General features: G+C 43.8%; 2 long non-coding RNA genes across 2 annotated transcripts in view; both read left to right on the forward strand.

Moving 5' to 3' along the window:
- LOC132533432 (uncharacterized) overlaps positions 1-25,345 on the forward strand; it is a 941,342-nt gene that overhangs the window by 806,885 nt on the left and 109,112 nt on the right. The gene's annotated exons all lie outside the window — the stretch shown is intronic.
- Positions 9,343-25,345, forward strand: part of LOC132533434 (uncharacterized) — a 117,777-nt gene continuing 101,774 nt past the window's right edge. Inside the window, exon 1 of the long non-coding RNA XR_009545324.1 lies at positions 9,343-9,494. This is a non-coding gene — a long non-coding RNA (uncharacterized LOC132533434). The remainder of the gene's footprint in view (positions 9,495-25,345) is intronic.

The raw sequence follows: 25,345 nt of genomic DNA on the forward strand, positions 1-25,345 counted from the left end.
CAATACGGGAGGGGGGCATTCCCACCCAATGACTGAAGGAGAATGAAGAAGAGGGCTTTGTCAAAACCAGATTCTAGCAAGGATGACTTCATGAAGAAAGATGGGCCTCAAACACTGTCCAGACTAGAATAATTCCTATGGCCTCTGGGTTTAGATCAGCTTACTTTGGTTTCTGTTCCTCAGTCAAACTTCCTGTCAGAGGTAGCACCCGCTCCCGGCCCCCTGCTTCCAGGTCTGGCTAAATCCCCGTCTGTTCAAAACCTCCATGATTTGCTACATGCCATGTGGCCCTCTAATTCCATCCCAAGGCTCTAGAGGTGCAGATCTGCAAACCAGCGTGATTAGCCACCACTGCTGACTTCCCATTCAGCATATAAATCTAGTGCCTGGGATTACCTCATGTCAGAAAACTGAAATCCAACTCAGATGGTTAAGGCATTAATAGCAGTGAGTGTTGTAAAGACTCAACAATGTGAACCTTCCCAAAATGAACCATCCTAACCTCCCTTGAGCTGACAATGCGTGTGTGACATCATGTGTAAATGAGCCTTAAATTTGAACCAGGTGCCGAGAGCTGTCTGGCGTCTCCTGGCTGCTGTACTAACCACTAACATGCACAGGGGAATTCTGAGGCAGTAAAATGGAGTGAAACGGATGGCAGTGACCAGCAGGCTCAGCAGCTGTGGCAGTGAACATTCAAATTACGCCCACCCTGTTTGGCCCAGGCCCCCAGGCTCTATAAGGCACATTTCCGGAGGGCTGGGGAGCTCCGGGAATTTGGTTGACTTCACTTCCATGCAAATTTAACCACTCTACTTCCCAGACCTGATTCTAAGCTCTACTTTGATTTGCATCTGAAGGGAAGGACTCTGAAGCTTGATCTGAAATAGCAGTTGGTGACAACCAAAGCCAATGCATGCAAGGACAAGCAGTCTAAGACATATTTTTAGAGGGCACACGTTCTTTCTTTCTTCTTATTATTATTGATTTATTCCCCTTTTTGTTGCCCTTATTTTATTGTTGTTGTTGGATAGGACAGAGAAGTGGAGAGAGGAGGGGGAGACAGAGAAGGGGAGACAAAGATAGAGACACCTGCAGACCTGCTTCACTCCCCTGCAGGTGGGGAGCCAGGGCTCCAACTGGGTTCCTTGCGCCCGTCGTTGTGCTTGTGCCATTTGCTCTTAACCCACTGCGCTACCGCCAGACTCCCGAGGGCACACTTTCTATGTATCTTCAGCTGCTATGACTTTTTACCAGAGCAGGACCTGGAAATTAAGTATACATTTGTCCATCTGGCATCACCAATTCCCTCAATATGTCTCTGCACATTCAGTAACCTTGAAGCCCTGCCTAGTGCTACACAAAGTCAAACCCTGTCACTCTAGCTTTTGCATGAAGGAAAATCTCCTTTAATGACTATTTATGCCCCATAATCAAGCCAAGTCCCTCATCCCCCTCTATATGGTGACAGTAATTTATAAAAGTTAAAGTGGGTGGGTGGGGGGCGGCTGGCAAGACAGCTCAGCTGGACAGTGCTCCTGCTTTGACAGGTGGGCAACTCAGGTTCAGCTCCTGGCACCTGAGGAAGCTTTGGTACTGTGCAATCTTTCCCAGATTATTTCTTTCTCTCTATCTGAAAAATATTGGTTCAGAGAAGCCCTGGCACAGACAAAAAGGAAAGGTAAAGTGGGCGAGCACAAGAATACCAGGAGATGTACTGGGAGGGGGGCGTCAGAGAGCGGAAGAAAGCCTTCAAATCTAACACCTCCCACAACGCTTTCTGCCTCTAGGACCACGGCTCTTCCTAGAATAAAGCCCACAATGGGTCTCAACTATTCTCTGTTAGTGAGCAAAATCAAACCACCATCCACTGCAAGGAAGCAAAAGATGTTTATTCACAAATTCGAATCCGGGTCGAGAGGTGACTGACAGCAGTCCACCAGGCTCGACCCCGAACAAGGCTCAAACCACACAATTTATAGGATTTCAGAATACACTCAGGGAGGGGGAATGCATCACCTTATCAATCTATATCCAATAATATGCTATAGAAAACGCGGAATCCAATCATTTCAAACCTAGCAAAAAGCAGGATCCACTCAAAGTAAAGCGCAGGCTAATTTTAAACATTGCAAAACCACATAACCAATAGAACCTAGTCAGAGTAGGGTCATCACATCCTCCCTCCATCAGCTGCAACCTTCTGGTAAACAGTTTCCTTGTGCAAAGGTCCTGATAAGCCTTTCCTGTATGCGGGGTCTTGGTAAACAACTAGTGGCTTACTGATTAGGTCCTGTTTTTCAAGGGGAAAGGGTAAGGAATTTTCCATCTTACATTCCCCACTAGTCTTAGCCAAGAATCAAATCTTTGATTCACTGTCCTCATCTTCTTTTTCTGATGGAATATCAGTATATCTAGTCCTGAAGACCATTATCTTAAGAGTCCTCTGTTTCAGTGGGCTCAGCAACTGCCCTCTTCAAACGAGTGTGATGAATCTAGTGTCGCTTTCCGGCGACCTTTGTGGCAGTCGGCGTACTCAGGATCATGGTGTATGGCCCTTCCTCGAGGTGGTCGGGATGCAGCTTTTTTACCAGCACAGAGTCACCAGGCTCAAACAAGGGGGCGCGGCCTCAGCTCTTCTCTCTCCGGGGTCCAGGTTTCACGTCCCGGACAGTGGCTTGTGCCTTCTCTCGCACTACCTGTAAGGCCTGTAAAGACTTAAGGAGACTGCCATGCAATACTTCAGGCAATTTTACAGCCTCAACCTGGGGTACCAGGGTTGGCTGCTTGCCATATATAATTTCAAAAGGGGTGAATCCAGACACATAAGGGGTGTTCCTACTTTTAAGCAAAGCAAAGGGTAAAAGAGTAACCCAGTCCCCGCCAGTCTCTATTTTTAACTTGGTTAAGCTTTCCTTAATAGTCCTATTCATTTTTTCTACCTGCCCTGAACTCTGGAGGCGATAGATACAATGTAATTTCCACTTAATTTTTAAAGTTTCAGCCAATTGTTGGGTGACCTTGGCAATGGATGCCAGACCACTATTAGACCCCAGTGAATAAGGGAGCCCACATCTAGGAATAATTTCAAAGACCAATTGTTTCACCACTACCTGGGAAGTCTCTTTCTTAGTTGGGAAGGCTTCAGCCCATCCTGAAAAGGTATCTATCATAACTAAGAGGTACTTATATCCTCCTTGAGCTACAGGCATCTTGGTGAAGTCTAGTTCCCAGTGTTCTCCAGGTTCCTCTCCTCACCACCGAGTTCCGGGCTCCTTCACTTGCACTGGATTAGCGTTGACTCTGGCACATGTGGCACAACGGCCTGCCACACCCTGGGAAATCCTGTGCAGACCAACCATCAAACAGAATTTACTGATTAGCTCGGCCAATTTGTTTTCCCCCAAGTGGGTAGGTACCTTGATGCGTCCCAGTGACCACCTGTCTTCTCAGTGATTGGGGCAGTAGAATTCTCTCATCCGGCAGGATGATCCATCCTTCTTTGTTGGGTTTTCCCCCAAGCTTCCGGCTCAGCTTATCTTCTTGTTCAGAATACTCAGGCTTCTTCTCTTTGATAATTTCTTCTGGTGTAGCCACTACCAACTGGGCCTGGGTCCCCACTAGTCTTTGGGCCGCCTCCCGGGCTGTCTGATCCACCAACCGGTTACCCCAGGAGACTTCTGAGTCATCTTTCTGGTGTCCTTTACAATGGATAACAGCAACCTTCTCTGGCCCCCAAACAGCCGCTAGCAGGGCCAATATTTCCTGGGCATGCTTGATAGCTTTTCCTCCAGCCGTCAGCAATCCTCTCTCTTGGTACAAATCCCCATGGACATTGACGGTAGCAAAGGCATACCTGCTGTCGGTGTATATATTCACCTTCTTCCCTGCTCCCCACTTGAGTGCTTGAGTGAGGGCGATCAGCTCCACCTTTTGGGCTGATGTCCCCTGTGGCAAGGATTCAGCCCACAGGACCTCCTGGCTCGTGACCACCGTGGCACCAGCGTACCGTACACCGTCCTCCACAAAGCTGCTTCCATCCGTGTAGAGGGTTTCCTGTGCATCTGGCAGCGGGACATCCATCAGGTCAGCTCTCAACAAGGTCAGAGCTTCCAAGATTTCTCCACAATCATGGGTGACATCTTCTCCTGATAATGGGTGACCCGAGAGTTGGTCATCCACCAGTCTGGAGGGGAGTGAAGTAGGCTGTGTCCTTTGGAGGGGTTCGTAGAGGCGATATTCTTCCCCTGCCAGCATGGTGAGCAAGATCCGCCCACCCGCTTGTACTGTAGGTCCACACTCAGCATCAAAGGAGATGGTGGCCTGCAGTTTCTGAAAGAGATCTTGCCCTAACAATGGTTCAGGGCACTCGGGGATTACCAGGAAGGAGTGAGTGATAGTCTCTAGGCCGGGACCAGCGACCCTTCCTGTTGACCTTGGATAGCTTCTTGCTTCCCCTGTGGCCCCTACAATTCTAACCTTGTCCTTTCCGGTGGGTCCAATAGGTTGCTGAAGTACTGAATGGGTGGCCCCGGTATCTACTAGAAAGTCAATCAGTTTTCCCCCTACCAAGAGTTTTACCCTAGGCTCCTGGGGGTTGGAGGAGCCTTGACTTCCTCAATCTAATTTAAGCAGCAGAGGTGCTTCCTCCTTTTTTTTTTTTTTTCTTCCCTCAGCTTTGGACAGTCCTTCTTCCAGTGCCCCTCTTCCTTGCATAGTGCACACTGATTCCTTCCTAACCCTCCTAGGGGCTTGCCTCTGCCTTTTATCTGCCCTCTCTCTTTCTTAGGTCCTCTTCTGTCCTCTCTATGTCCTGTCTCCCTGGCCAGGAGGACCTTTGCCATCTTCTTATTTAGTTCCAGTGTAGCCTTTGCTGGGTCTTCCCTATTCTCAAACACCTTCTGGGCTACTGCCAACAGTTCAGAGAGAGACTTCCCCTCAAAACCTTTTGACTTCTGTAACTTCCTTCTAATGTCTGGGGCTGATTGGGCCACAAACTGGAGGACGACTACCTGCCCATTCTCAGGGGCCCTGGGATCTATAGGCATCCAGGTCCGATATGCCTGACATAATCTTTCTAGAAAGGCAGTCAGGCTCTCATCTGTGCCCTGCTTACACTCAGTCACCTTAGATAGATTGGTGGGCTTCCGGGCTGCTGCTCGGATCCCTCGCAATAGAGCCTGGCGGTACCTGGTGAGGGCATCATGTCCTGCCTCTGAATTGGGGTCCCACTTGGGTCAGGACTGAGGAAAAACTTTCTCTACCACACCCTGATCAGTGGTTGGCTCCCCCCGGTAATCTCGGACTTGCTTCTTTCCCTCCACCTAATTCTTTCCCTTTCTTCTAGGGTGAGTAAGGTATTCAGCAGTTGCTGATAATCATCCCAGGTGGGTTGATGGGTATAAAAAAACTGACTCGAGTAGGGTTCCTACCCCCTCTGGGTCGACAGAAAAAGGAGGGTTCTGGTTTTTCCAGTTATACAAGTCAGAAGTGCTAAAGGGGATGTAAGTTCTCAGGGGCCTACCTCCCACAAAGGAAAAGTCTCGACTGATGCAGGCTCTGGTCCAAAAGCAGTCCCTGCTCTAGTATGAGGTGGGCTCAGGACTCCTGATGGGGACTCAGAGGTGGGCTCAGGCACCTGGTGGGTCCCCTCAGGGGCAGTGGCCCTTGGGGCGTTGGCATAAGGAGGAGGGGTCTCGTTCCACTTCCTTACTTGCGGAGGGGATTCGGGGGCTTCGGGGAGGACAGGAGTGGTAGATCTCCTGGGAAGCCTGTCTCTTCGCTTGCTCTCAGCCACAAACACTCCTGATCTGCTCTTAGCCTTCTCCTTCCCTCTGGGACCACCTTTGCACTCTTGCAAGTAATTTGGCTGGTCCTGAACAATGCCCATCCAGACCTCAATGTATGACATCTGGTCTGGGTGCCTGGGGTTCCCAAAGATCACATTGTGCACTGCTGCGCACTTTCCCAAGTTGAGACTCCCCGCCTCAGGACAGCCGACCTCAAAGGTTGGCCACTCCCTTTCACAAAACTTCCTCAGTGTGAAGATGTCCACCTGGGCTCTGAACCCAGTGGCTCTCTTCAAGAAATCTGAAAAATTCTTAGTTAAACATTCAAGGGGGGTGGGCTTACAGTCCTTAGACTGGCGCTGTCCCATTTTCTCATCAAAATGGAACAGAAGGGAGAAGAACACTGCAACATGGAATACAACAATCAAACTAAGGGTTCCTTTCACTCTTCCTCTTACATGCCGGCTGGCACACCATACACTCTCACACGTTCTCTCACTCTCACACACTTTTCCAACTAACCCAAAGGGTGTCCACTTGGGACCTTCTCCCTTATCTGGGCCGTATGGAGTTCCTACAAGTGTCGACTCCATCTTCACCTGCACAGGGTTCTTTTAGGGCCTGCTTGTGCAGGGACACACACAGAAAAGGAAAGAGATGAGTAGCGAGTGCTGGAAAAAGAACTGGCACCTGATGGGTGACAGACAAGCAACTATGCTCGCCTGGCCGAGCCCCTCGCAGAACCTTAAGGAGTCTTAGCTTAGGGGTAGCCGTATGATCCCTGGCCTCGGTCTTAACAAGGTTGAGAATCCCCACTGAGCTGAGACGACTCCATGGACACGCAGGTTGAGAGCCCACTCACGCCCTGTAGTCTACTGACCGTGAGGCATACAACACGCACACAAGCAGTCACATCAAGGCATTCATTCAGTCAAGAGGAGGGTGATTACCTGACCGGCTGCCACTACTAAAATATTACAAGTCAGGCCTTCAGGAATCACTGGAGAGTAGCTCCAGCCAGACTCTGTCAGTTGCACTGACAAGGTCAATCTTTTTGCGAATCACCAAAGCATAGAGAGAGAGAGAGAGAGTCAGACAATAGAGAGACACGACAGAGCCACAGGGGATGTCTCCTGTGGGTTCCAAACCGGGGGTCCGGCTTAGGTGTCTCCAGGAAATTCCCATCTGGAGAGACCTCGGGCTCGGACCGGCGGCTACCACCCAGGTCGTTTTCCCCTAGCTCTGGCATGCCAGGTACTACTTCCTGGTGGTAGTGTGGCGTGGCATGCACACAACTCTTCAGGACCCTATTTCAGACCCTGGCTTCCGGACCCTGTTTCAGGCCCAGGACCCAAGCAGCCTGGAAGTCGTCACTTCCCAATGCTGCGGTCTGGGATTTCAATGCAGCGTCCCGCAATCCACAGACCCCATGCCCCACGGGGACACACAAGCGGTATACCATGCACAAAAATCAGGTCTGACTTACCAGCGCCGGGCAAGGCTTCCAAGGATCTGGATCTGGGATGGGGTGTCCTCAGGGATCCCCATCAGAGGATATCTCGCTGGAGCCTCCAAATGTTAGTGAGCAAAAATCAAACCACCATCCACTGCAAGGAAGCAAAAGATGTTTATTCACAAATTCGAATCCGGGTCGAGAGGTGACTGATAGCAGTCCACCAGGCTCGACCCCGAACAAGGCTCAAACCACACAATTTATAGGATTTCAGAATACACTCAGGGAGGGGGAATGCATCACCTTATCAATCTATATCCAATAATATGCTATAGAAAATGCGGAATCCAATCATTTCAAACCTAGCAAAAAGCAGGATCCACTCAAAGCAAAGCGCAGGCTAATTTTAAACATTGCAAAACCACACAACCAATAAAACCTAGCCAGAGTAGGGTCATCACATCCTCCCACCATCAGCTGCAACCTTCTGGTAAACAGTTTCCTTGTGCAAAGGTCCTGATAAGCCTTTCCTGTATGCGGGGTCTTGGTAAACAACTAGTGGCTTACTGATTAGGTCCTGTTTTTCAAGGGGAAAGGGTAAGGAATTTTCCATCTTACATTCTCCATTATAACAATGGGTAGGGTCATCAGGAAGGGGTGAAGATTTGAGTCCTCAGGCTGTCCTTCTGTAGACTAGTTTAATTATTAGAGTAAAATTTAACTGAATTTATCAACCTCTGGTCATCACCCTGGCCCCAGGAGTATATCAGATTCTTTGTAGGATCTGACTCCAACATGATAAACAGGCTCTTGCATATATTAAATATACTTTGGATGGATGAAATTTGGTAGCTATGAGGTGTAGGATGTCTCTGCCATTGTTAGTCATAGGTATGAAACAGATAGATGTGTAAACAGTAGATGAGTAAAAGTGAGTTAGAGGGTGGGGAAGATAGCATAATGGCTATGCAAATAGATTCTCATGTCTGAAGATCCCAGGCCCCAAGTTCAATCCCCTCATAGCACCATAAGCCAGAGCTGAGCAGTGTGCTGGGGGAGGGAAAAAAATGAGTTAGAAAAAATGCTTCTTTAAAAATTAAGCCTTCAGCTGCTACACTTTATGTACAATCCAGGTTCAAGATGGCTCCATGACATTGAAGGAAGCTGTATCTGTCTCTGTCTCTCTGCCTTTATTTAAAAAAAATAAAACTGAGCCTGGAAGGTCAGCAGGTGGCTCACCCAGTAGAGCACATGTTACGATGCAAAGAACCTGGGCTCAAGTTCTGGACCACCACATGGAGTGCCTTCAGGGGAGAAGTTTATGAGCAGTGGAATGGTGCTACAGTTGTCTTGCCTTCTGTCTCTCCCTCCCAATCTCTCACTCTCTACCTAGAGGGGGGGAAAAAGAAGAAAAAAAGGCCACTGAGAGCACTGGAGTCTTGCAGGCAACTGCAATATTAATATTAGTTGTAGAAGAAACATAGTAAAGACTAGATAAAAGTAAGTTTTATTTTTATACTTCCTGCTATCCAATCCTAGGTTATCAACAGTATAAGCATCATTAGCAGGCCACAGAAGCTGGAGACACAACCAGTGGCACAGCTATATACAAGTAATGTCAAAAGACATAAATTATGGTGATGTTGTGTATGATACAGCAATCCTAACAAAGGGGTTTTTCAAAGTTAACCCAATTGCCAAATAATGTGATTAAGCCCTAAGACAACAGGAACCTCCCAATTCCTCTATAGAGCCTATATTTCCCCAGTCCTGGAAGCTGTAGAGTGGGGCTCACTTTCCTGCATGATTCTCTCAATTCATACCAAATGATATTGCATCTTCCAATCCCAACCTAATCAATGCAACAAGTACCACCTTAGCATACTTCATTTCAGACTGTGTCCAGAGATGTCAGGCGTGGAATGTTAACGCTTCAGCCTCATTACTTGGGTGAGACCTTTCCTTTTATAGGATTCTCTAATTCCATTCCAGGTGGTTCACTTCCTAACAAAGTCCCAAAACCTAGATATAGACCAGGTCCTGTGAGATAGAGCATATGTCCACACGTATCCATAAATTAGGGCAAAATATATACCTGAATGCAAAAGTATACAATAGTCTGCAGTGACTCAGTTAAAAGTTCCTAATGAGGGAGTTGGGCTGTAGCGCAGCGGGTTAAGCGCAGGTGGTGCAAAGCACAAGGACCGGCATAAGGATCCCAGTTCGAACCCCGGCTCCCCACCTGCAGGGGAGTCGCTTCACAGGCGGTGAAGCAGGTCTGCAGGTGTCTATCTTTCTCTCCCCCTCTCTGTCTTCCCCTCCTCTCTCCGTTTCTCTCTGTCCTATCCAACAACGATGACAACAACAATAATAACTACAACAATAAAACAACAAGGGCAACAAAAGGGAATAAATAAATAAAATAAAATAAAATAAAATAAAGTTCCTAATGAAATAGTATCTAATTAGACTTAGATATCCTCCTCACCTACTTCCTATTACAGTTCTCTCACTCACTCCAAAGCTAACCTTATCAAAGCAAGGACTGCAAAAGTTGAATAAGGGCAAGAGACTGGCATACTTTAACAATGACCACCCCATCAGCTGGGGCCCTAGTCGGAGAGTCCTGAGATTCCGGAACAGACATGATGGGCCTAGGCCTCAAATAAATCCCTCTCGCCTTGTTAGTGGTCATCTCTAACCCTGTGTGGGTCCCCCATAGGACCTTGCCCTCAACATGTATCTACAATGGTAGAGAATGTTCCATCCTCTGAAGGGAGGCTGGACAACATACTCTATGCTGCACCTGAGGAAGATGGGTCCTAATATTGGGGCAGCTTGGAATGTTCCTACTCATGACCACAGAATGTGAGCTCAGATCCACAGGGATGCAGAGGTCACATAGGCTCCTAAGTTAAATATGGGCCCCAGACCAAATCAAATAGATGGGGTTTATAGTCAACAATATTTATACCCCTTTTCCATATTAGGGAGCTACTCTCTTCCCTGATCCAGCTTTCTGTCCGTTTTCTAGCCATAACATCATCTCCCAGACAATAACTTGGATCCACCTGTATATCAGATTTCAGGCTCAGGGAAAAAAACAAAAAATAAAAAACAAACAAACAAAAAACTAGTATAGCCACAGGCCCTTTGGAATATAAAAAATGCCTACTAGTTATATCTACAAAATGGAGTACCCCTCAACTCTTCATCTGCACTATTCCAGCCTTTAAGTTCATGATTGATCAGCAATTTGTTTGGCTTTGTATGTTAACTCTCTTTTCAGCCACCAGGTTCCAGTTGCTAGCATGATGCCGACCAGACTTCCCTGGACAGACAACCCCACCAATGTGTCCTGGATCTCCACTTCCCCAGAGCCACACCCTACTAGGGAAAGAGAGAGACAGGCTGGGAGTATGCATTGACTTGTCAACGCCCATTTCATCCAGGAAGCAATTATAGATGCCAGACCTTTCACCTTCTGCATCCCACAATGACCTTGGGTCCATACTCCCAGAGTTTTAAAGAATAGGGAAGCTATCAAGGGAGGAATGGGGATACGGAGTTCTGGTGGTGGGAATTGTGTGGAGTTGTACCCCTATGGTTTCGTCAATGTTTAAACAAACAAACAAACGAAAGAAACTGGAGACAAAATAAGAAAGACTATAAAGTGATTTTTTGGTGGCATTAGAAACTCTACACATTTGTGAAAAGAAACACAAAGCTAGACAGAGGTAAAAACTCATACTCCACAGATCCCCTCGTGCTTTAATTCCAAAGAAATCAGGGTAAGCTTTTAAACCACCAACACTCACTAAGTCTACTATACTGAACTGTGATTTAGGTGGAGAGCAGTGGGCATGTGAGGCAGGTCTGGGATGAAGGATAAAGATGACAAACATAGTATCTCTCCTAGTGGCACAATTAGGCATATAAACACACAAGGATTTGTATATTTTATAATATAAAGAAATTAAATTTTGTAACAAGATGCTAGGTAGGCATGGGCTTCCTAATAGAGAAAAACAGAATTATAAAAAGCCATGGTCTTAAGCTCTTGTAGATGAAATAATGATGGAATTAAGTTTGAGGAAGAGTAAGAACTTTGGAGCGAAAAGAGAATACAGCATGAATGTCTCATGTGAAAGTATGGAGGCCAGAAAGTATGGAGTCTTTCAGTTACGAGGGGTCTTAGGATCTGAGAACATAAGGGATTTCCCAGAACTCCTTAAGTTCCCTCTGCCCCTGGAGTTGAGCTTCTGGAACAAACTGAGAATGGGTAGAATGTTCTCCTTTTCATAGTTTTCGGTCAAAGATGATGATGGTGATAATCAATGCAAAGAGCAATAAATTTTGCTCTGTCACCATTTCTGATGATAACTCAATGAAATGCTGGGGCTTGATGCCTGCACCACGAATCCATTGCTCCTGGAAGCCACTTTCCCCCCATTTCTGTTGCCTCTGTTGTTATTGTTATTGCTTTTGGGACAGAGAAATTGAGGGGGGGGAGACAGAAAGGGGGAGAGAAAGACAGACACATGCAGACCTGCTTCACCTCTTTTGAAGTAGTCCCCCTGCAGATGGGGAGCCGGGATGCTCAAACTGGGATCCTTACACCGCCCTTGAGCTTGTGCCATGTGTGCTTAACCCACTGCACTACCACTGGACCCCCAAGACCCTACCTTTTGTTGGTTTTACAGTCCAAACTCGTCCTGGTATCCAATTTTCTCAAGAACCAGGTGCTACCCGCAGGTTTATTTTTCAAACTCATTTACACCTTGTCTCCTAGCAAAATTCTTACTTGCCACTTTTAACCTATATTTGTCATTTTCTTAAATTTTTTTTATTATCTTTATTTATTTATTGGATAGAGACAGCCAGAAATTGAGAGGGTAGATAGAGAGGGAGAGACACCTGCAACACTGCTTCACCACTTGTGAAGCTTAAAACCTTGTAGGTGGGTACTGGGGGCTCAAACTTGGGTCCTTGTACATAGTAACATGCACTCAACTCGGTGCATCACCACCTGGTCCCCTACTTGTCATTTTCTTATACATTTCTTAGTATTTTCTCAGCAGGATTTCTCAGCCTTCCTCACATCCGCATTTTTACTTTGGCTACCTTCAATTTTATTTCAGCTGTTACTTTATAAAATCGTCTTTAATCACCCAAAAGACAGCCAGCCCCCACCCCCATTAACTTGTCTAGTAGAGCTCTTAATGTCTGTTACTCATCAAGCAATACCACCCTTTCAATAATTATCCCACTGGAGTGCCCATAACACACAGCATGGCCAATAACAACTCTAGTTGTTTTATAAAAGTTGCTGTAATTGGATTGTAAGTCTCAGTGGTGGTTTACTAACAGATCTCCCCCTTGCTCCCCCCCCCCATAATAATGCCTGTGATAGGCAAAATTAGTTATTCATAAAAGAGGTTGAAAATGACATTCAAGAACTTTCTCTTGGACTGGTAGGGCGCCTGGCTTCCCTCACACAGCCCAGGTTAGAGTTCCCAGTGCACTACATTTGAGTACAATAGCGTTGGGAGACTCTTCTGTGCTGTGATATCTCTTATCCATCTCTCCATCTGAAAAAGTTGGCCATTTCAGTGAAGTAGCACATGTGCAAGTCCCCAGCAGCCAAAAAATATTTTTTTCCTTTTCACCATAAAAAATCTCTAAGTTGCTAGTGCATGGCTCTCTGCTTTACTAAAAACAAACTTCTTTTTGTTTTACTACAGAATGGACAACATAGTAAAATGTTTGCGTAACTGAATCTATGAGTTATTCGACCTCATTTGGGGGACTCAATTTAAAAGAAAAAATATCTGGGAAAACCATTTTTACATTGACATTAAAATGCATGAGTGCAACTCTATTTAGTCTGTCTAATCAGTTGAGAATCATTCTGGATGAGCGAAAGCAAAGAATACATACGAATGACAGATTTTCAGACAGAGACATGGGGTGTCTCCAAGCATTTCATTTCCTTGCCAAACATCAATATCATCAGAGTGCAATCACCAGTGACTGACTTTAGATATAACATATAAACATACAGCTTTATAGATTTCTTCCCCCTAAATTCTGAAATGCTGACAAAAATTGTGAATATGTAAATTCAGAATTAACTATTTAGATATGTTCTTTCTATAGTATGGAGGAGTCAGCAATTATTAGGAACACAGCAAATTAAGTTACTGATCTATTTTTATTTATTTACTTATTTTTCCCCTCCCCTCTGATCTATTTTTATAACCAGTATTTCTTTTTTTTTGCCTCCAGGATTATTGCTGGGGCTCGGTGCCTGCACCACTGAATCTACTGCTCCTGGAGGCTATTTTTTTTTCCTTTTTTTTTGTTGCCCTTGTTCCATGGTTATTGTGGTCACTATTATTGTTGTTACTGATGTCATTGTTGGATAGGAAAGAGAAATGGAGAGAGGAGGGGAAGACAGCGAGGGGAAGAGAAAGATAAATGCCTGCAGACCTGCTTTACTGCTCATGAAGTGAGCGATCTGCAGGTGTGGAGCTGGGGCCTGGTACCGGGATCCTTGGGCTTCGCACCATGTGCACTTAATGTGCTGCGCTATGGCCTGATATATATATATCCTCCAGGGTTATTGCTAGGGTTCAGTGCCTGCACCATGAATCTACTGCTCCTGAAGGCCATTCCCCCCCCCCCTTTTATTGCCCTTGTTGTTGTAGCCTTGTCGTGGTTATTATTGTTGTTGCTGATGTCGTTCATTGTTGGATAGGACATAGAGAAATGGAGAGAGGAAGGGAAGATGGGGGGGCAGGGGGAGAAAGATACCTACAGACCTGTTTCACTGCCTGTGAAGCAACTCTCCTGCAGGTGGGGAGCCAGGGGCTCAAACCGGGACCCCTATCTCAGTCCTTGTGCTCTGCGCCACGTGCGCTTAACCTACTGTGCTACCGCTCGACCCCCCCCCCCCTCAATATTTCTTTTTATGCAACCTTCCTTTCAATTCTAGATAACTGAAATTAGGGCTGGCTCACTGGGATAGTATGCTGTTTTGCCATATTCGAGCCTGGGCCCCAATGCATTGAAAGAAGCTTCAGTGCTATGGTCTCATATTCTCTCTCTCTCTCTCTCCCTTCTCTATCTCTAAGGAAAAAAAGATAATTGAAATTAATAACCATGGATGTGAGGGCGATCTGGATGGCTAGGCGGGTGTCCCCTTCCACCCTCACAGCTCCATGAGCATCCCTACCAAAGCTGCGCACCCAGTCCAAGAGGACAGCCTTCCCCAACAGAGACGGACTGGTCTTTGGTTGAGGGTATAGGAGTAGCTGTGCTCCCCTGCTAGAACCTCCAAACAAGCTCTCAAGGTCCATTTGTAGAATGTAGGGTAATCAAGCTTTTTTTTTTAACTTTTAAAAATTTAATTATTTATTCCCTTTTGTTGCCCTTGTTTTTATTGTTGTAGTTATTGTTGTTGTTATTGATGTCATTGTTGTTAGAGAGGACAGAGAAATGGAGAGAGGATGGGAAGACAGAGAGAAAGACACCTGCAGACCTACTTCACCGCCTGTGAAGCAACTCCCCTGCAGGTAGGGAGCTGGGGGCTCCAACCGGGATCCTTCCACCAGTCCTTGCGCTTTGTGCCACCTGCGCTTAACCCGCTGTGCTACCGTCCGACTCCCGGTAGTTAAGCTTCTAAGACTCCAGACACATCCAAATGAGGCGCTGCATGTGGCAGTCTGCCTTTCTTTAAAAAAAGAAAGAAATAACCACTAGATGTATAGGAATATACTTTTATATTAATTTATTTATGGAGTTTGGGCCTTGTATATGCAGAATTTTATCACTCTTGGGCGACTTTTCCATTCAGGTATAGCAATAGATAGATAGACAGACAGACAGACAGACAGACAGGCAGGCAGACAGACGATAAATAGAAACAAAGAAAATGAAAGATATCATAGCACAAGAGCTTTCTTCAGTGTCATAGTACTTCAATGCAGTGCTGGGGTTTGAACTTGGGCTAAACACATAGCAAAGTAGCAAAGCACATACCATACCCTTTTTCAGTCCTGAAGAAATCTTTATTCAACTTTTGCCTGTATGGCTCCATAGTTCCTGCTGGGTTCTCATACACAGGCAATGCTATGCTTTACTAGGTGAGCCACTACCTGACCTCTTTAATTTTTTAATATAGACTCCAGTTTTTTTGACCAGTAATTTTCAAATGTTGGTCTATGAAATAAGGACTACAGAAATATAGATCCATTGAACATTATTTATATCCAAAGAACATTATTTTATTATGACCTTCCATAATTTTTATATTAAGGATGATCATTATAGGTGGCAAGATTTTTTAAAATCCTGGATGACTTCAAGATTAATTCTTGAGTTCTAAAAATACAAAAATAACCTAGAGTGGAGGATATGTTGACTTAGGTTGTTGAAACTCTAGCTAAAAAAAAAAAATTTTTTTTAGAAGTCATAAAAGGCAGACACTGCTTTTCAAGGTCTCTAAGTTCTCTCAAAGTACAGTTGGCTATTATGGGCACACTCTACTGCACTACTTGAAAGTCCACATAGTTTCCTTTGCCTGGAATTTCCTCTGAAGTACTTAAATAAAAAACAACAATGCAGTGGTAACAGACTATGACTAGAAAGACACGAAGTAAGCCCAAGTTATCTGGCTATTGTGCCAGAACAGATTGCTCACTGAGGTACAACATTTTCAATGACTAACACTACCTCAACACAATCCATATTGACTACTCACCTACACTGAGTAGAACTTTTCATGGAAAAAAAGAAAATAGTAGTTTTATATATTTAATGACTATCATGATAGTTAACGGCAAACGCTAGAAGAAGAATGATAGTTAACCATACAGACTTTAAAGTAAAATGTATGTTTAGATTCTGGATGAGTAATCTTGGATCAGATATTTAACTTTATAACCTCTCTAGCCTTTACTGCTAAATAGTGATTTTAGTTGAAGTTTGCTTTTCTGAGGTAGTGTATCTGCCTCTTATTATAGGAGAAAATGCACTTGGCATGGTGCCTGGTTCATACATAGGAAGGCTTGCTTGTCATTTTCGTATTATTTTATGAGACTGATGATCTTCCATTCATTTGAAATGTCAAACTCTCCATTTTGAATTGACAGCTGCACAAGTGGAAACAGAAGATGGCCTTCACTCTTTGCCCTCTGGAATGTTCTTTCTTAGGGACCTCATTCTCTTTGATCTTTACTGCCACTATCCAACTAGAAGTAGAGCTATAGGGTTCTGATCCCAAACACAAAACACCTTAGGCTGATATAAAGTACTCCTAGAAGAAGCCTCTGAACTACTATACTTGATTCCAAAAAACCTAATAAGACTATTCTAGGAAAGGAAATGTTGGTTAGAAGTAAGTGTTGGCAGATACATTTCTTTGAAGGTTTGGTCTTTAGTGGTTTACATTTTTTTCTCATTATTTCTGGGAGCTGGGGACTTCAGGAGGGAAGCTATTCTCCCCACTCTGTCTCAGAACCTCTTTTATTCTAGATAGTTCTAGTTCTAGATATACTTCTTTGATGGTCTGGTAGTTTATTTATTTATTTATTTTGCCTCCAGGGTTATATTGCTGGGGCTTGGTGCTTGCACCACAAGTCCACTGCTCCCTAAGGCTATTTTTTCCCTTTTGTTGCCCTTGTTGCTTTATCATTGTTGTGGTTATTATCATTGTTGTTACTGATGTCATTGCTGTTGGACAGGACAGAGAGAAATGGAGAAAGGAAGGGAAGACAAAGAGTGGAAGAGAAAGACAAACACCTGGAGACCTGCTTCATCGTCTGTGAAGGTGGGGAGCTGGGGACTCCAACCGGGATTCTTACGCCAGTCCTTGCACTTTGCGCCATGTGTGCGTAACCGCTGCGCTACTGCCCAACCTTCTGGCATTTTATCTTTAAAGTATGTTTTCTAGTTACTTCTGATATTGAAATTCATTTTTTTTTTCCTGAGTTATCTGGACCACGTGGCAAACACATATGTTACTCTTGTTTTGTCCTATGTGACTCTGGTGAACAGTTTATATGATACAATCTTGCTCATATAAGCCAATTTGGAGATATAATATAGTAGACTTTTATTGTTTCAGGAGACAAGAGGTAAATTAAAAGTGAATATTCTTAATTAGAAAAATACCATTTTTCCTCACAGGGTCCAAATCCATCAGTTTAGCACCTGTTGGTCCTTCTCAACTCTTAAATTCAGTTTTTCTTTTCTTTTTTCTTTTTTGCAGAGTATTTTAGTTATCTGTTTTCTTTTTCTCTCCTGTCAAGCCATTCACATAGGGTCTTTTTTTTTTTAATTTGGGTAAAAATTCATATAACAAAGTCAACCATTGTTAAAAAACTATATAATTACATCTTTCCTCCTCAAATCACTTATCAAGATATTTTTTTCTAAGATAAACCATAAAGGATAGTCCTCTTACCATAAGAAATTCTGGTACCAGGCAGAGGTAGATAGCATAATGGTTATGCAAACATACTTTCAAGCCCGAGGCTCCATCAAGTCCCAAATTCAATCCCCCACACCACCATAAACCAGAGCTGAGCTGTGCTCTGGTAAAAAAGAAAAAAAGAAAAAGAAAAAAAAAGAAAAAGAAATTCCGGTACCAACTTCTTCTCCCCCATCATTCTATTTTCCCATGAGTAGAGCAGACTCTTTTGGCATTTGAGGGAAAATGCAATCAAACTGGCTCTTTGCCTTTTGAAAAAGGGAAGTAATTCATTAAAAGTATGTTGTGAAACATGTAAACTAGGTGTGTTCATAGAAAGTGATTTTTTTCATAAAAGGTAATTTTTATAGAACTGATTTTTTTGGGGGGCTTACTACTTGGTTATAAGAAAATGTGAGATTTGGTTGTTGAAATAGCTCACTTGCATAGTGTGCTACTTCACCAAGGGATCAACCCAGGTTCCAGCCAGGGCCCCACCACATTAAAGGAAGCTTTGGTGCTGTAGTCTCTTTCATTTTATATATTTGCCTTTCTGTAAAAAAAAAAAAAAAAAAAGATGAATGAAGAAGGGAAAATAAAAGATAATATGAAATATTGTTCTTTACTGTACCATGGGTAAAATCAGAGGGGATTATGCTAAGCAAAGTAACTCAGAAAGGAGACAAATACGATACACTCACTCATGTGTGGGATATAAAGAAATAAAACAGGTAAGTCAAAGGGAAACAGGTTCTTACTTAGAATCTAACTGAAGGACTAGGGCTACTAAAAGGGCTGGAGTAGTGGCTGTAAGGGTGGAGATGATCCTATAGAATTTGCATAATTATATATTGCATAATATAGGTTACGCGCTGGTGGCACAAAGCGTGAGGACCGACATAAGGATTCCGGTTCGAGTCCCCGACTCCCCACCTGCAGGAGTGGCTTCACAGGCGGTGAAGCAGGTCTGCAGGTGTCTATCTTTCTCTCCCCCTCTCCGTCTTCCCCTCTCTCCATTTCTCTCTGTCCTATCCAACAATGACAACATCAATAATAACAACAATAACTACAACAACAATGAAAAACAACAAGGGCAACAAAAGGGAAAATAAATAAATAAAATAAAATAAAAACACTACAACTTCAAAAAAAATAATTTGCAGGGTTCTTGGTATTTTGGTGGTGGGCATGGTAACACCAAGAAGAGGTATGAAAATTGTACTCCTAAAATATATAGTCATGTAAAACAATGCTACTTCAATAAACATTTTAAAGTGTAGGAAGAAAAAAACTTAGCATATGGCCTAGCAATCCAGAGTCTGGAACTTTCTTTAAAGAAATGAAATAGGTGGGGGGGGGGGGGTCAGGCTATAGTGCAGCCAGTTAAGTGCACATGGCACAAAACTCAAGGACCGGAGTAAGGATGCTGGTTCGAGCCCCAGCTCCTCACCTGCAGGGGGGGGGTCATTTCACAAGCGATGAGGCAGGTTTGCAGGTGTCAATCTTTCTCTCCCCCTCTCTGTCTTCCTCTCCTTTCTCCATTTCTCTCTGTCCTATCTGGCAACAATGACATCAATAACAACAATAATAATAACCACAACAATGATAAAAAAACAAGGGCAACAAAAAGGAAAATATAAATAAATACAATATTTTTAAAAAAAAGAAATGAAAGAGGCATTTTTGTATCACCATAGTAATTACAGCACTTTCCACAATAGCCAAGAGGTAGAAACAATCAAAATGTCCACTGAAGGGTAAATGGAGTATTATTCTATTATAAAGAGGAAATCCTGCCATGGGTTATAAGATAGAATTTGAAGACATTATGCTAAGTAAAATATTTGTCAAAAAAGGACTGCATGATTCCACTGTATGAGGTAGCTAGAATAGTCAAACTCAAGCAGAAAGTAAAATAAGACAGGCTAAGACTCAGGTGGTGGCAAGGGAAATTTCAAAGAAAGAACAGATATAACAACAAATTGGAGGCAAAGTGTGAAAAGAAATATAGTCCGGATACTCAGGACTAATTAGAAGGGACATATGCACCCCTATGTTCATAGCTGCATTATTCACAATAGCCAAGAAGTAGAAGCAGCCTAGATGCCCATCATCAGATGACTGGTTAAGAAGTTATGGGATATATATTCCATGGAATACTATTCTGCAATAAAAAAGATGATAGTGTGTCAACTAGGACAAAATGGGTGGAACTGGGGGTGATTATGCTTAGTGAAATAAGTAAAGAGATGAAAGACAACTACCAGATGGTTTCACTCATATATGGAATCTAGAGATCTGGTTTACATGAACTTGCCGGGGAAAAAAAAATCCAAACAAGAGAGCCACCCCTGGGCATAGGAGCCGCTGCTGCGGAGTCTCAGCCCCCACCAGAAAACCTGGTGAAAGCCCAGCGAAGCCTGGTGACCAGCTCCCAGGAGCCTGGACAGAGGCCTAGTCAAGATGGCGTCTGTGTTCTGGAGTGAGATGTGCCTGTTGCAGCTCTTTCTCCAGGTGGAGGCAGCCTACTGCTATGTGGCTGAGCTGAGGGAGCTTGGGCTGGTTCAGTTCAAAGACTTGAATGTGAATGTGAACAACTTCCAAAGGAAATTCGTAAATGAAATCAGAAAGTGTAAATCCCTGGAGAGAATCCTCTGCTTTCTGGAGAAGGTGATGGAGAACAAGATTAAGATTCAGATACCAGAAAAACAGCCCTTGACACCGCTCCCTCGGGAGACGATTACCCTGGAGACTGTTCTAGAAAAACTGGAAGGAGAGTTGAAAAAGGAGCCAGACAGAAACAGTAGACTTTGAAGAAAAGCTTCCCAGAACTGACTGAACTTAAATATCTCCTGAAGGAGACCCAGGACTTCGAGACGGAAACCGATTTGACTGATGATTTCTTCACAGAAGACGCTTTCGGCTTCCTGGAACTGAGAACTATGCCTACTTACATGGCAGGGAAAGTGGGGTCAGTTTAACTCCCTGCTCTGAAAGTTATGTGCAGATAAAAACCCAGTCCATAGTTCCATCTCTATCTGAATGACGGACAAAGTGAATAGATGAACAACAACAAGTACTACTAGTTAAGCATACACATTATCAAGGACCTGGCTTCAAGCCCCTGGTCCCCACCTGCAGGGGAAAGCTTCATGAGTGATAAAGCAGGCTAGCAGATTGCCGGGATAGCCTGAGGGTACTTCTTCCCGAGCTAGTGCTCTCTGGGTTAGAGAGAACTCAACTGGAGCTGATCTAGGCTGCTGTGTGGGAGAGGGATCAGGAACTCGTGCTGCACCAACTTCCGCAGGAGATACACTCTGGAACTCTCGGAGCCGGAAAGCAATTTCAAGTGTCTTTAATCAGAAGAGCAGCTGTTTTTATATTCTCCAAGTAGGGTGGAAACAGGATGTGATATAGAGAGGGTGGAGAGAAAAGTGACTGGTGAAAATCAGAGTGTGACAAGGAGGGGGCGGAACAGGCGAGAATCCTATAACTGAACCACCAATGCCCTGGAGTGCTTTATGTAAAAGTGATTTATGTAAATAGACCAAACCTTTGGATCAGTAAATCCCTATATAGGCATATGGATAAGAAGAAGCCAGGGGGAGGTGGCAACTACCCAACATCTCCCCCTTTCTTTTTAACTTTTTGCCATAGTATCAGGAGTGCGGGGCACTTTGTGAGGCAGGGAGACTGATAAGAGGCACACCTTTTTGGGGGTTCTACTGTCCCTCCTTGCTCAACCTCTCCGTGGAGAGAGAGACTAACAGGATTGACACACCCCTCAGGCTCAAGCCCTTCCAAGCTCAACCATATCCTCACAATTCCCCAACATCTTCCTCTTACTTAATGGCCATATATAACTGGGTCAATGTCTGTAAAAGGCTTCATCTCTGTCAGGGGAATAGCAGTGTAGGGGTGAACGGAAACCTGTTGGGAAGAAAGCAGAATGATAGTGTGTAAGTGTCTTCAAAAATAACTAGCACAAGACAGGGAGGGATAAGTAAGAGTAGCAAGAGACAGAGTGAGCATGATGGGTGGAGGAGTGGGGGCCTGATAAGCCGAGGGGCTAGAGGGGTGATCTGGCATTGCAAAATCCCGAGTCAGCTGGCGGTAAGTTCTATGAACTGCTACAGTCATTCTTCAAGAAGTCCAGCAGTATAAAAGGAGTGTCCAGCAAGTTCTATAGAAGCATCAGTCCAATGTCAACGGCCAGGAAATAAATGCCACACGTCTATCTTGATGGAGGAGGACGGCCACCGGAACTTTTCTTCTCTGTAGAGAGTGACCTGGAACCGCCAAAACATGATGGGCGAAACAGAAGCAGGAAGAGCAGACACCGATGGTTGAGAGAAAGGCAGTAGGAAAGTCTTGTCCTTTGGAGTCTGTGAATCAGGTTCTCCAGATCGTGTCAGGTCACATCATGGGTTTCGGGGGATGGCTGTAATTGTGGGTGATGTCAGAGGTCAGGGGTCCAAGATGGATTTCTGGGGATTCTATATGAGCAGATGCTTCTTTATGCGAAGGCTTGTCATAGCTGTAGTCAATTACTTATGAAAAAACTTTGTAACAAATTAGAAGTTTACTACAATTGATAACTCAATGATTATAACTGGTTTAGGTATCTTTATAATTTTGTGTAAAGGTCATCTTACGTGACCTCATGTAGCAGTCTTTATATAGCAAAGTTTTCATACTGAATTTAAGTCACACATATTGATTCTTAACTATTTTTACATCGGGTTTTTAAGCAAACTCAGGTTACTAAAGTTAACACATTTTAGTGACAATTTTTTTTTTGGTACATTTACAATATCAGATTGATGCCAAATTTGTTGTGGATTAATTTCCACAAGATAGCTTACAGGACATTTTTGGGGGCCCTCCAAAAATGTCCTGTATAGAGAATTTGTATTTTAACTTAGGAGATGATGAATTGTCACATTGAATATTTAGAGTTTTACCTTAAACACTCAGTTACTTAAATGAATTGATTTTACCTCTTCTCGTAAAAATGTAACTTCGAAGTTACAATTTAACTGTCAAGTTAATGTTTACCAAACTTGAAACACGCATATTAAACATATAGTTTATAACACACAGGAGGAGAAAAACTTGTAAATAAGATATATCATTTCAAATGTGAATTTAGAACTACTGTCATAGTTGAACCATCTTTACTCACACAGTTTAAGACTAAACATTTCATATTGATATCAAGACTTAAAAAAGAAATCAAAAGGGGGAATGAACAATTTTTGGACTGTTTCTGGATGTCTCCAGAAACCATGGCTGCGTCCAGCCGTTTGATATAAAGTCAGTTAACTTTTAGAGTACTCTGAGCACAATGGGTCATACAAAAATTTTGGTCACTCAATTTTTTTTTTTTTCACTCACTCACTCACTCACAAAACACAACTGGCCAGTCATAGCATAAGACATTCATTCGGGGGGGGGAAAGTTCTGTGAATCAGATTTTTTTTTTTTTTAATTCTGCCATGCTGTATTATGGATCCTGGGGTGCATCCTGTAGCCAGTCCTCTTGCAGCCAGTCTTCTTGCAGTGTTTCTTGTTCTTCAGGGATATCAGCGCCATCATGTGGGTATTGCCGGACATGGCGGGCAGGAACCCAAACAGGCTTGGAGTAATTTTGTGGAAAAATACATGCGAAACCCCTCCCCATAGTCAACAGGGGGTCAGGTCCTTTCCAAATTTTATCAAGTGGGTCTTTCCATTTGACTTTAATAGCTGGGAGGGTGGGTGGTGTTTGCCAATGAAGAATTATAGGAGGTTGGTCTGAGTTTTTGTAAATATTAAAGAGATTTAATGTAGTTAAGGCTTTTGCCAGCTGGATATTAGGGGGGTACATTTCCCCTTTTTCTTTATTTAATTGAGCCTTAAGAGTTTGATGGGCCCTCTCAACAATGCCTTGTCCCTGTGGATTATACGGAATGCCTGTAGTATGAGTAATGTTCCAGAGGGAACAAAAATCTTTAAATTGTTTGCTGGTAAAAGCAGGTCCATTATCCGTTTTAAGTTGAAGAGGTAAGCCCATTACAGCAAAACAGGAGAGCATATGGCTTATAAGCTTTTTTGAGTTTTCTCCAGTTTGAGCTGTAGCCCACATAAACTTAGAGAAGGTATCAATTGAGACGAACACATATTTTTGTTTGCCAAAGTTAGGTATGTGGGTAACATCAATTTGCCAAAGAGCGTTGGCTTTTAAACCTCGAGGATTAACCCCTAGAGTCTGAATAGCAGGTGTTTTGATTAGACCTGCACAGGAGGAACATGTAGCAAGAATACGCTTTAACTGTGGCAGAGGAATATCAGGAAATCGAGCTCGAAGACCTTTAAGATTAACATGGGTTAGGGAATGAAAGTCAGCAGGATTAGAGACAGAGGCTAGGAGAATTCCTGTGGAGGCAAGGCGGTCAGCTGCAGCATTCCCTTCGGACAGGGGACCAGGAAGAGGGCTGTGGGAACGTAGGTGCTGAACATACAGTGGATGGGTTCGAGAACAGAGCATAGAGGCAATTTGAATTAAAAGAGGAGAAAGTGGGTTGTCATCAATTCTTACATAAGATCGAGCAAGCCATGGAAGTAAGTTAACAGTATACACACTGTCAGAAAAAAGGTTGAAGGATTCTGGTACAGCTTTTAATGCAAGGAAAACAGCATAAAGTTCTTTGTACTGAGGGGAATTATCAGGAAGTTCAGTAAAGAGAGGTTTGGGGTATTGCTGGTCTGGATAATATATAAGGGCAGCAGCTCCCTTTTTTCCACCATCAGTGAACACTGTAGGAGCAGAGGGGATGGGATCTCGAGAGAAAAGTTTAGGTACTAGTAGAGGCAACAGAGGTAAAGAAGCTATCAAATTATTAGAGGGAAAATGATTATCTAATTGTCCTGGAAAACCCATTAAACTTATGGCAAAACGAGAATGGTGGCGTATGAGCCATTCTGTATCAGTGAGGGAAAAGGGAAGAATGATTGAATCTGGTTCCCTTCCTAAGACCTGAACCGATCTGTTTCTTCCTTGGCGAACCATAAATGCTAAGGCATCAATCTCGGTAAGGAGTCTTGGAGCTCCGCCTACTGGCATATGAAGCCATTCGAGAACGCCATGTTTCTGCCACAATGCCCCCACTACTGTGGGGGTGGAGTTAAAGATTAGAAGATTTACTGGAGAGGAGGGGGAGAATCGAACGAGGTGCATGTCCTGGAGAGCCTGGTTAACTTTTTCCAGAGCCAAGGATGCTTCGGGGGTTAACATACGCTTTGAGGAGGGCTGTTTGTTTCCTTTTAACAGATCGAACAGTGGTTGCAGGCAGCTCGTAGGCAGATAAAGATACTGCCTAAGCCAATTCAAATTTCCAAGAAAACTTTGTAAAGAAGCAAGAGTGAGATTAGAAGGAAAAGTAACACAAGGTTTTAAAGGACGAATCTGCGTTAGGGAAATCTCTGAGCCTAAGAAAGATATTGGAGGGATTAGCTGTATCTTCTCAGGAGCTACATTAAGTCCACTTCTCTTTAAGGCAGGGATTAGAAAATCACGTAGGGCGGAGAGATCTGTATCTAATTCTCCCCATATTAACACGTCATCCATATAATGAAAAACCTTAAGGC

Source organism: Erinaceus europaeus, chromosome 16, assembly GCF_950295315.1.
Source record: "Erinaceus europaeus chromosome 16, mEriEur2.1, whole genome shotgun sequence".
Taxonomy (NCBI): domain Eukaryota; kingdom Metazoa; phylum Chordata; class Mammalia; order Eulipotyphla; family Erinaceidae; genus Erinaceus; species Erinaceus europaeus.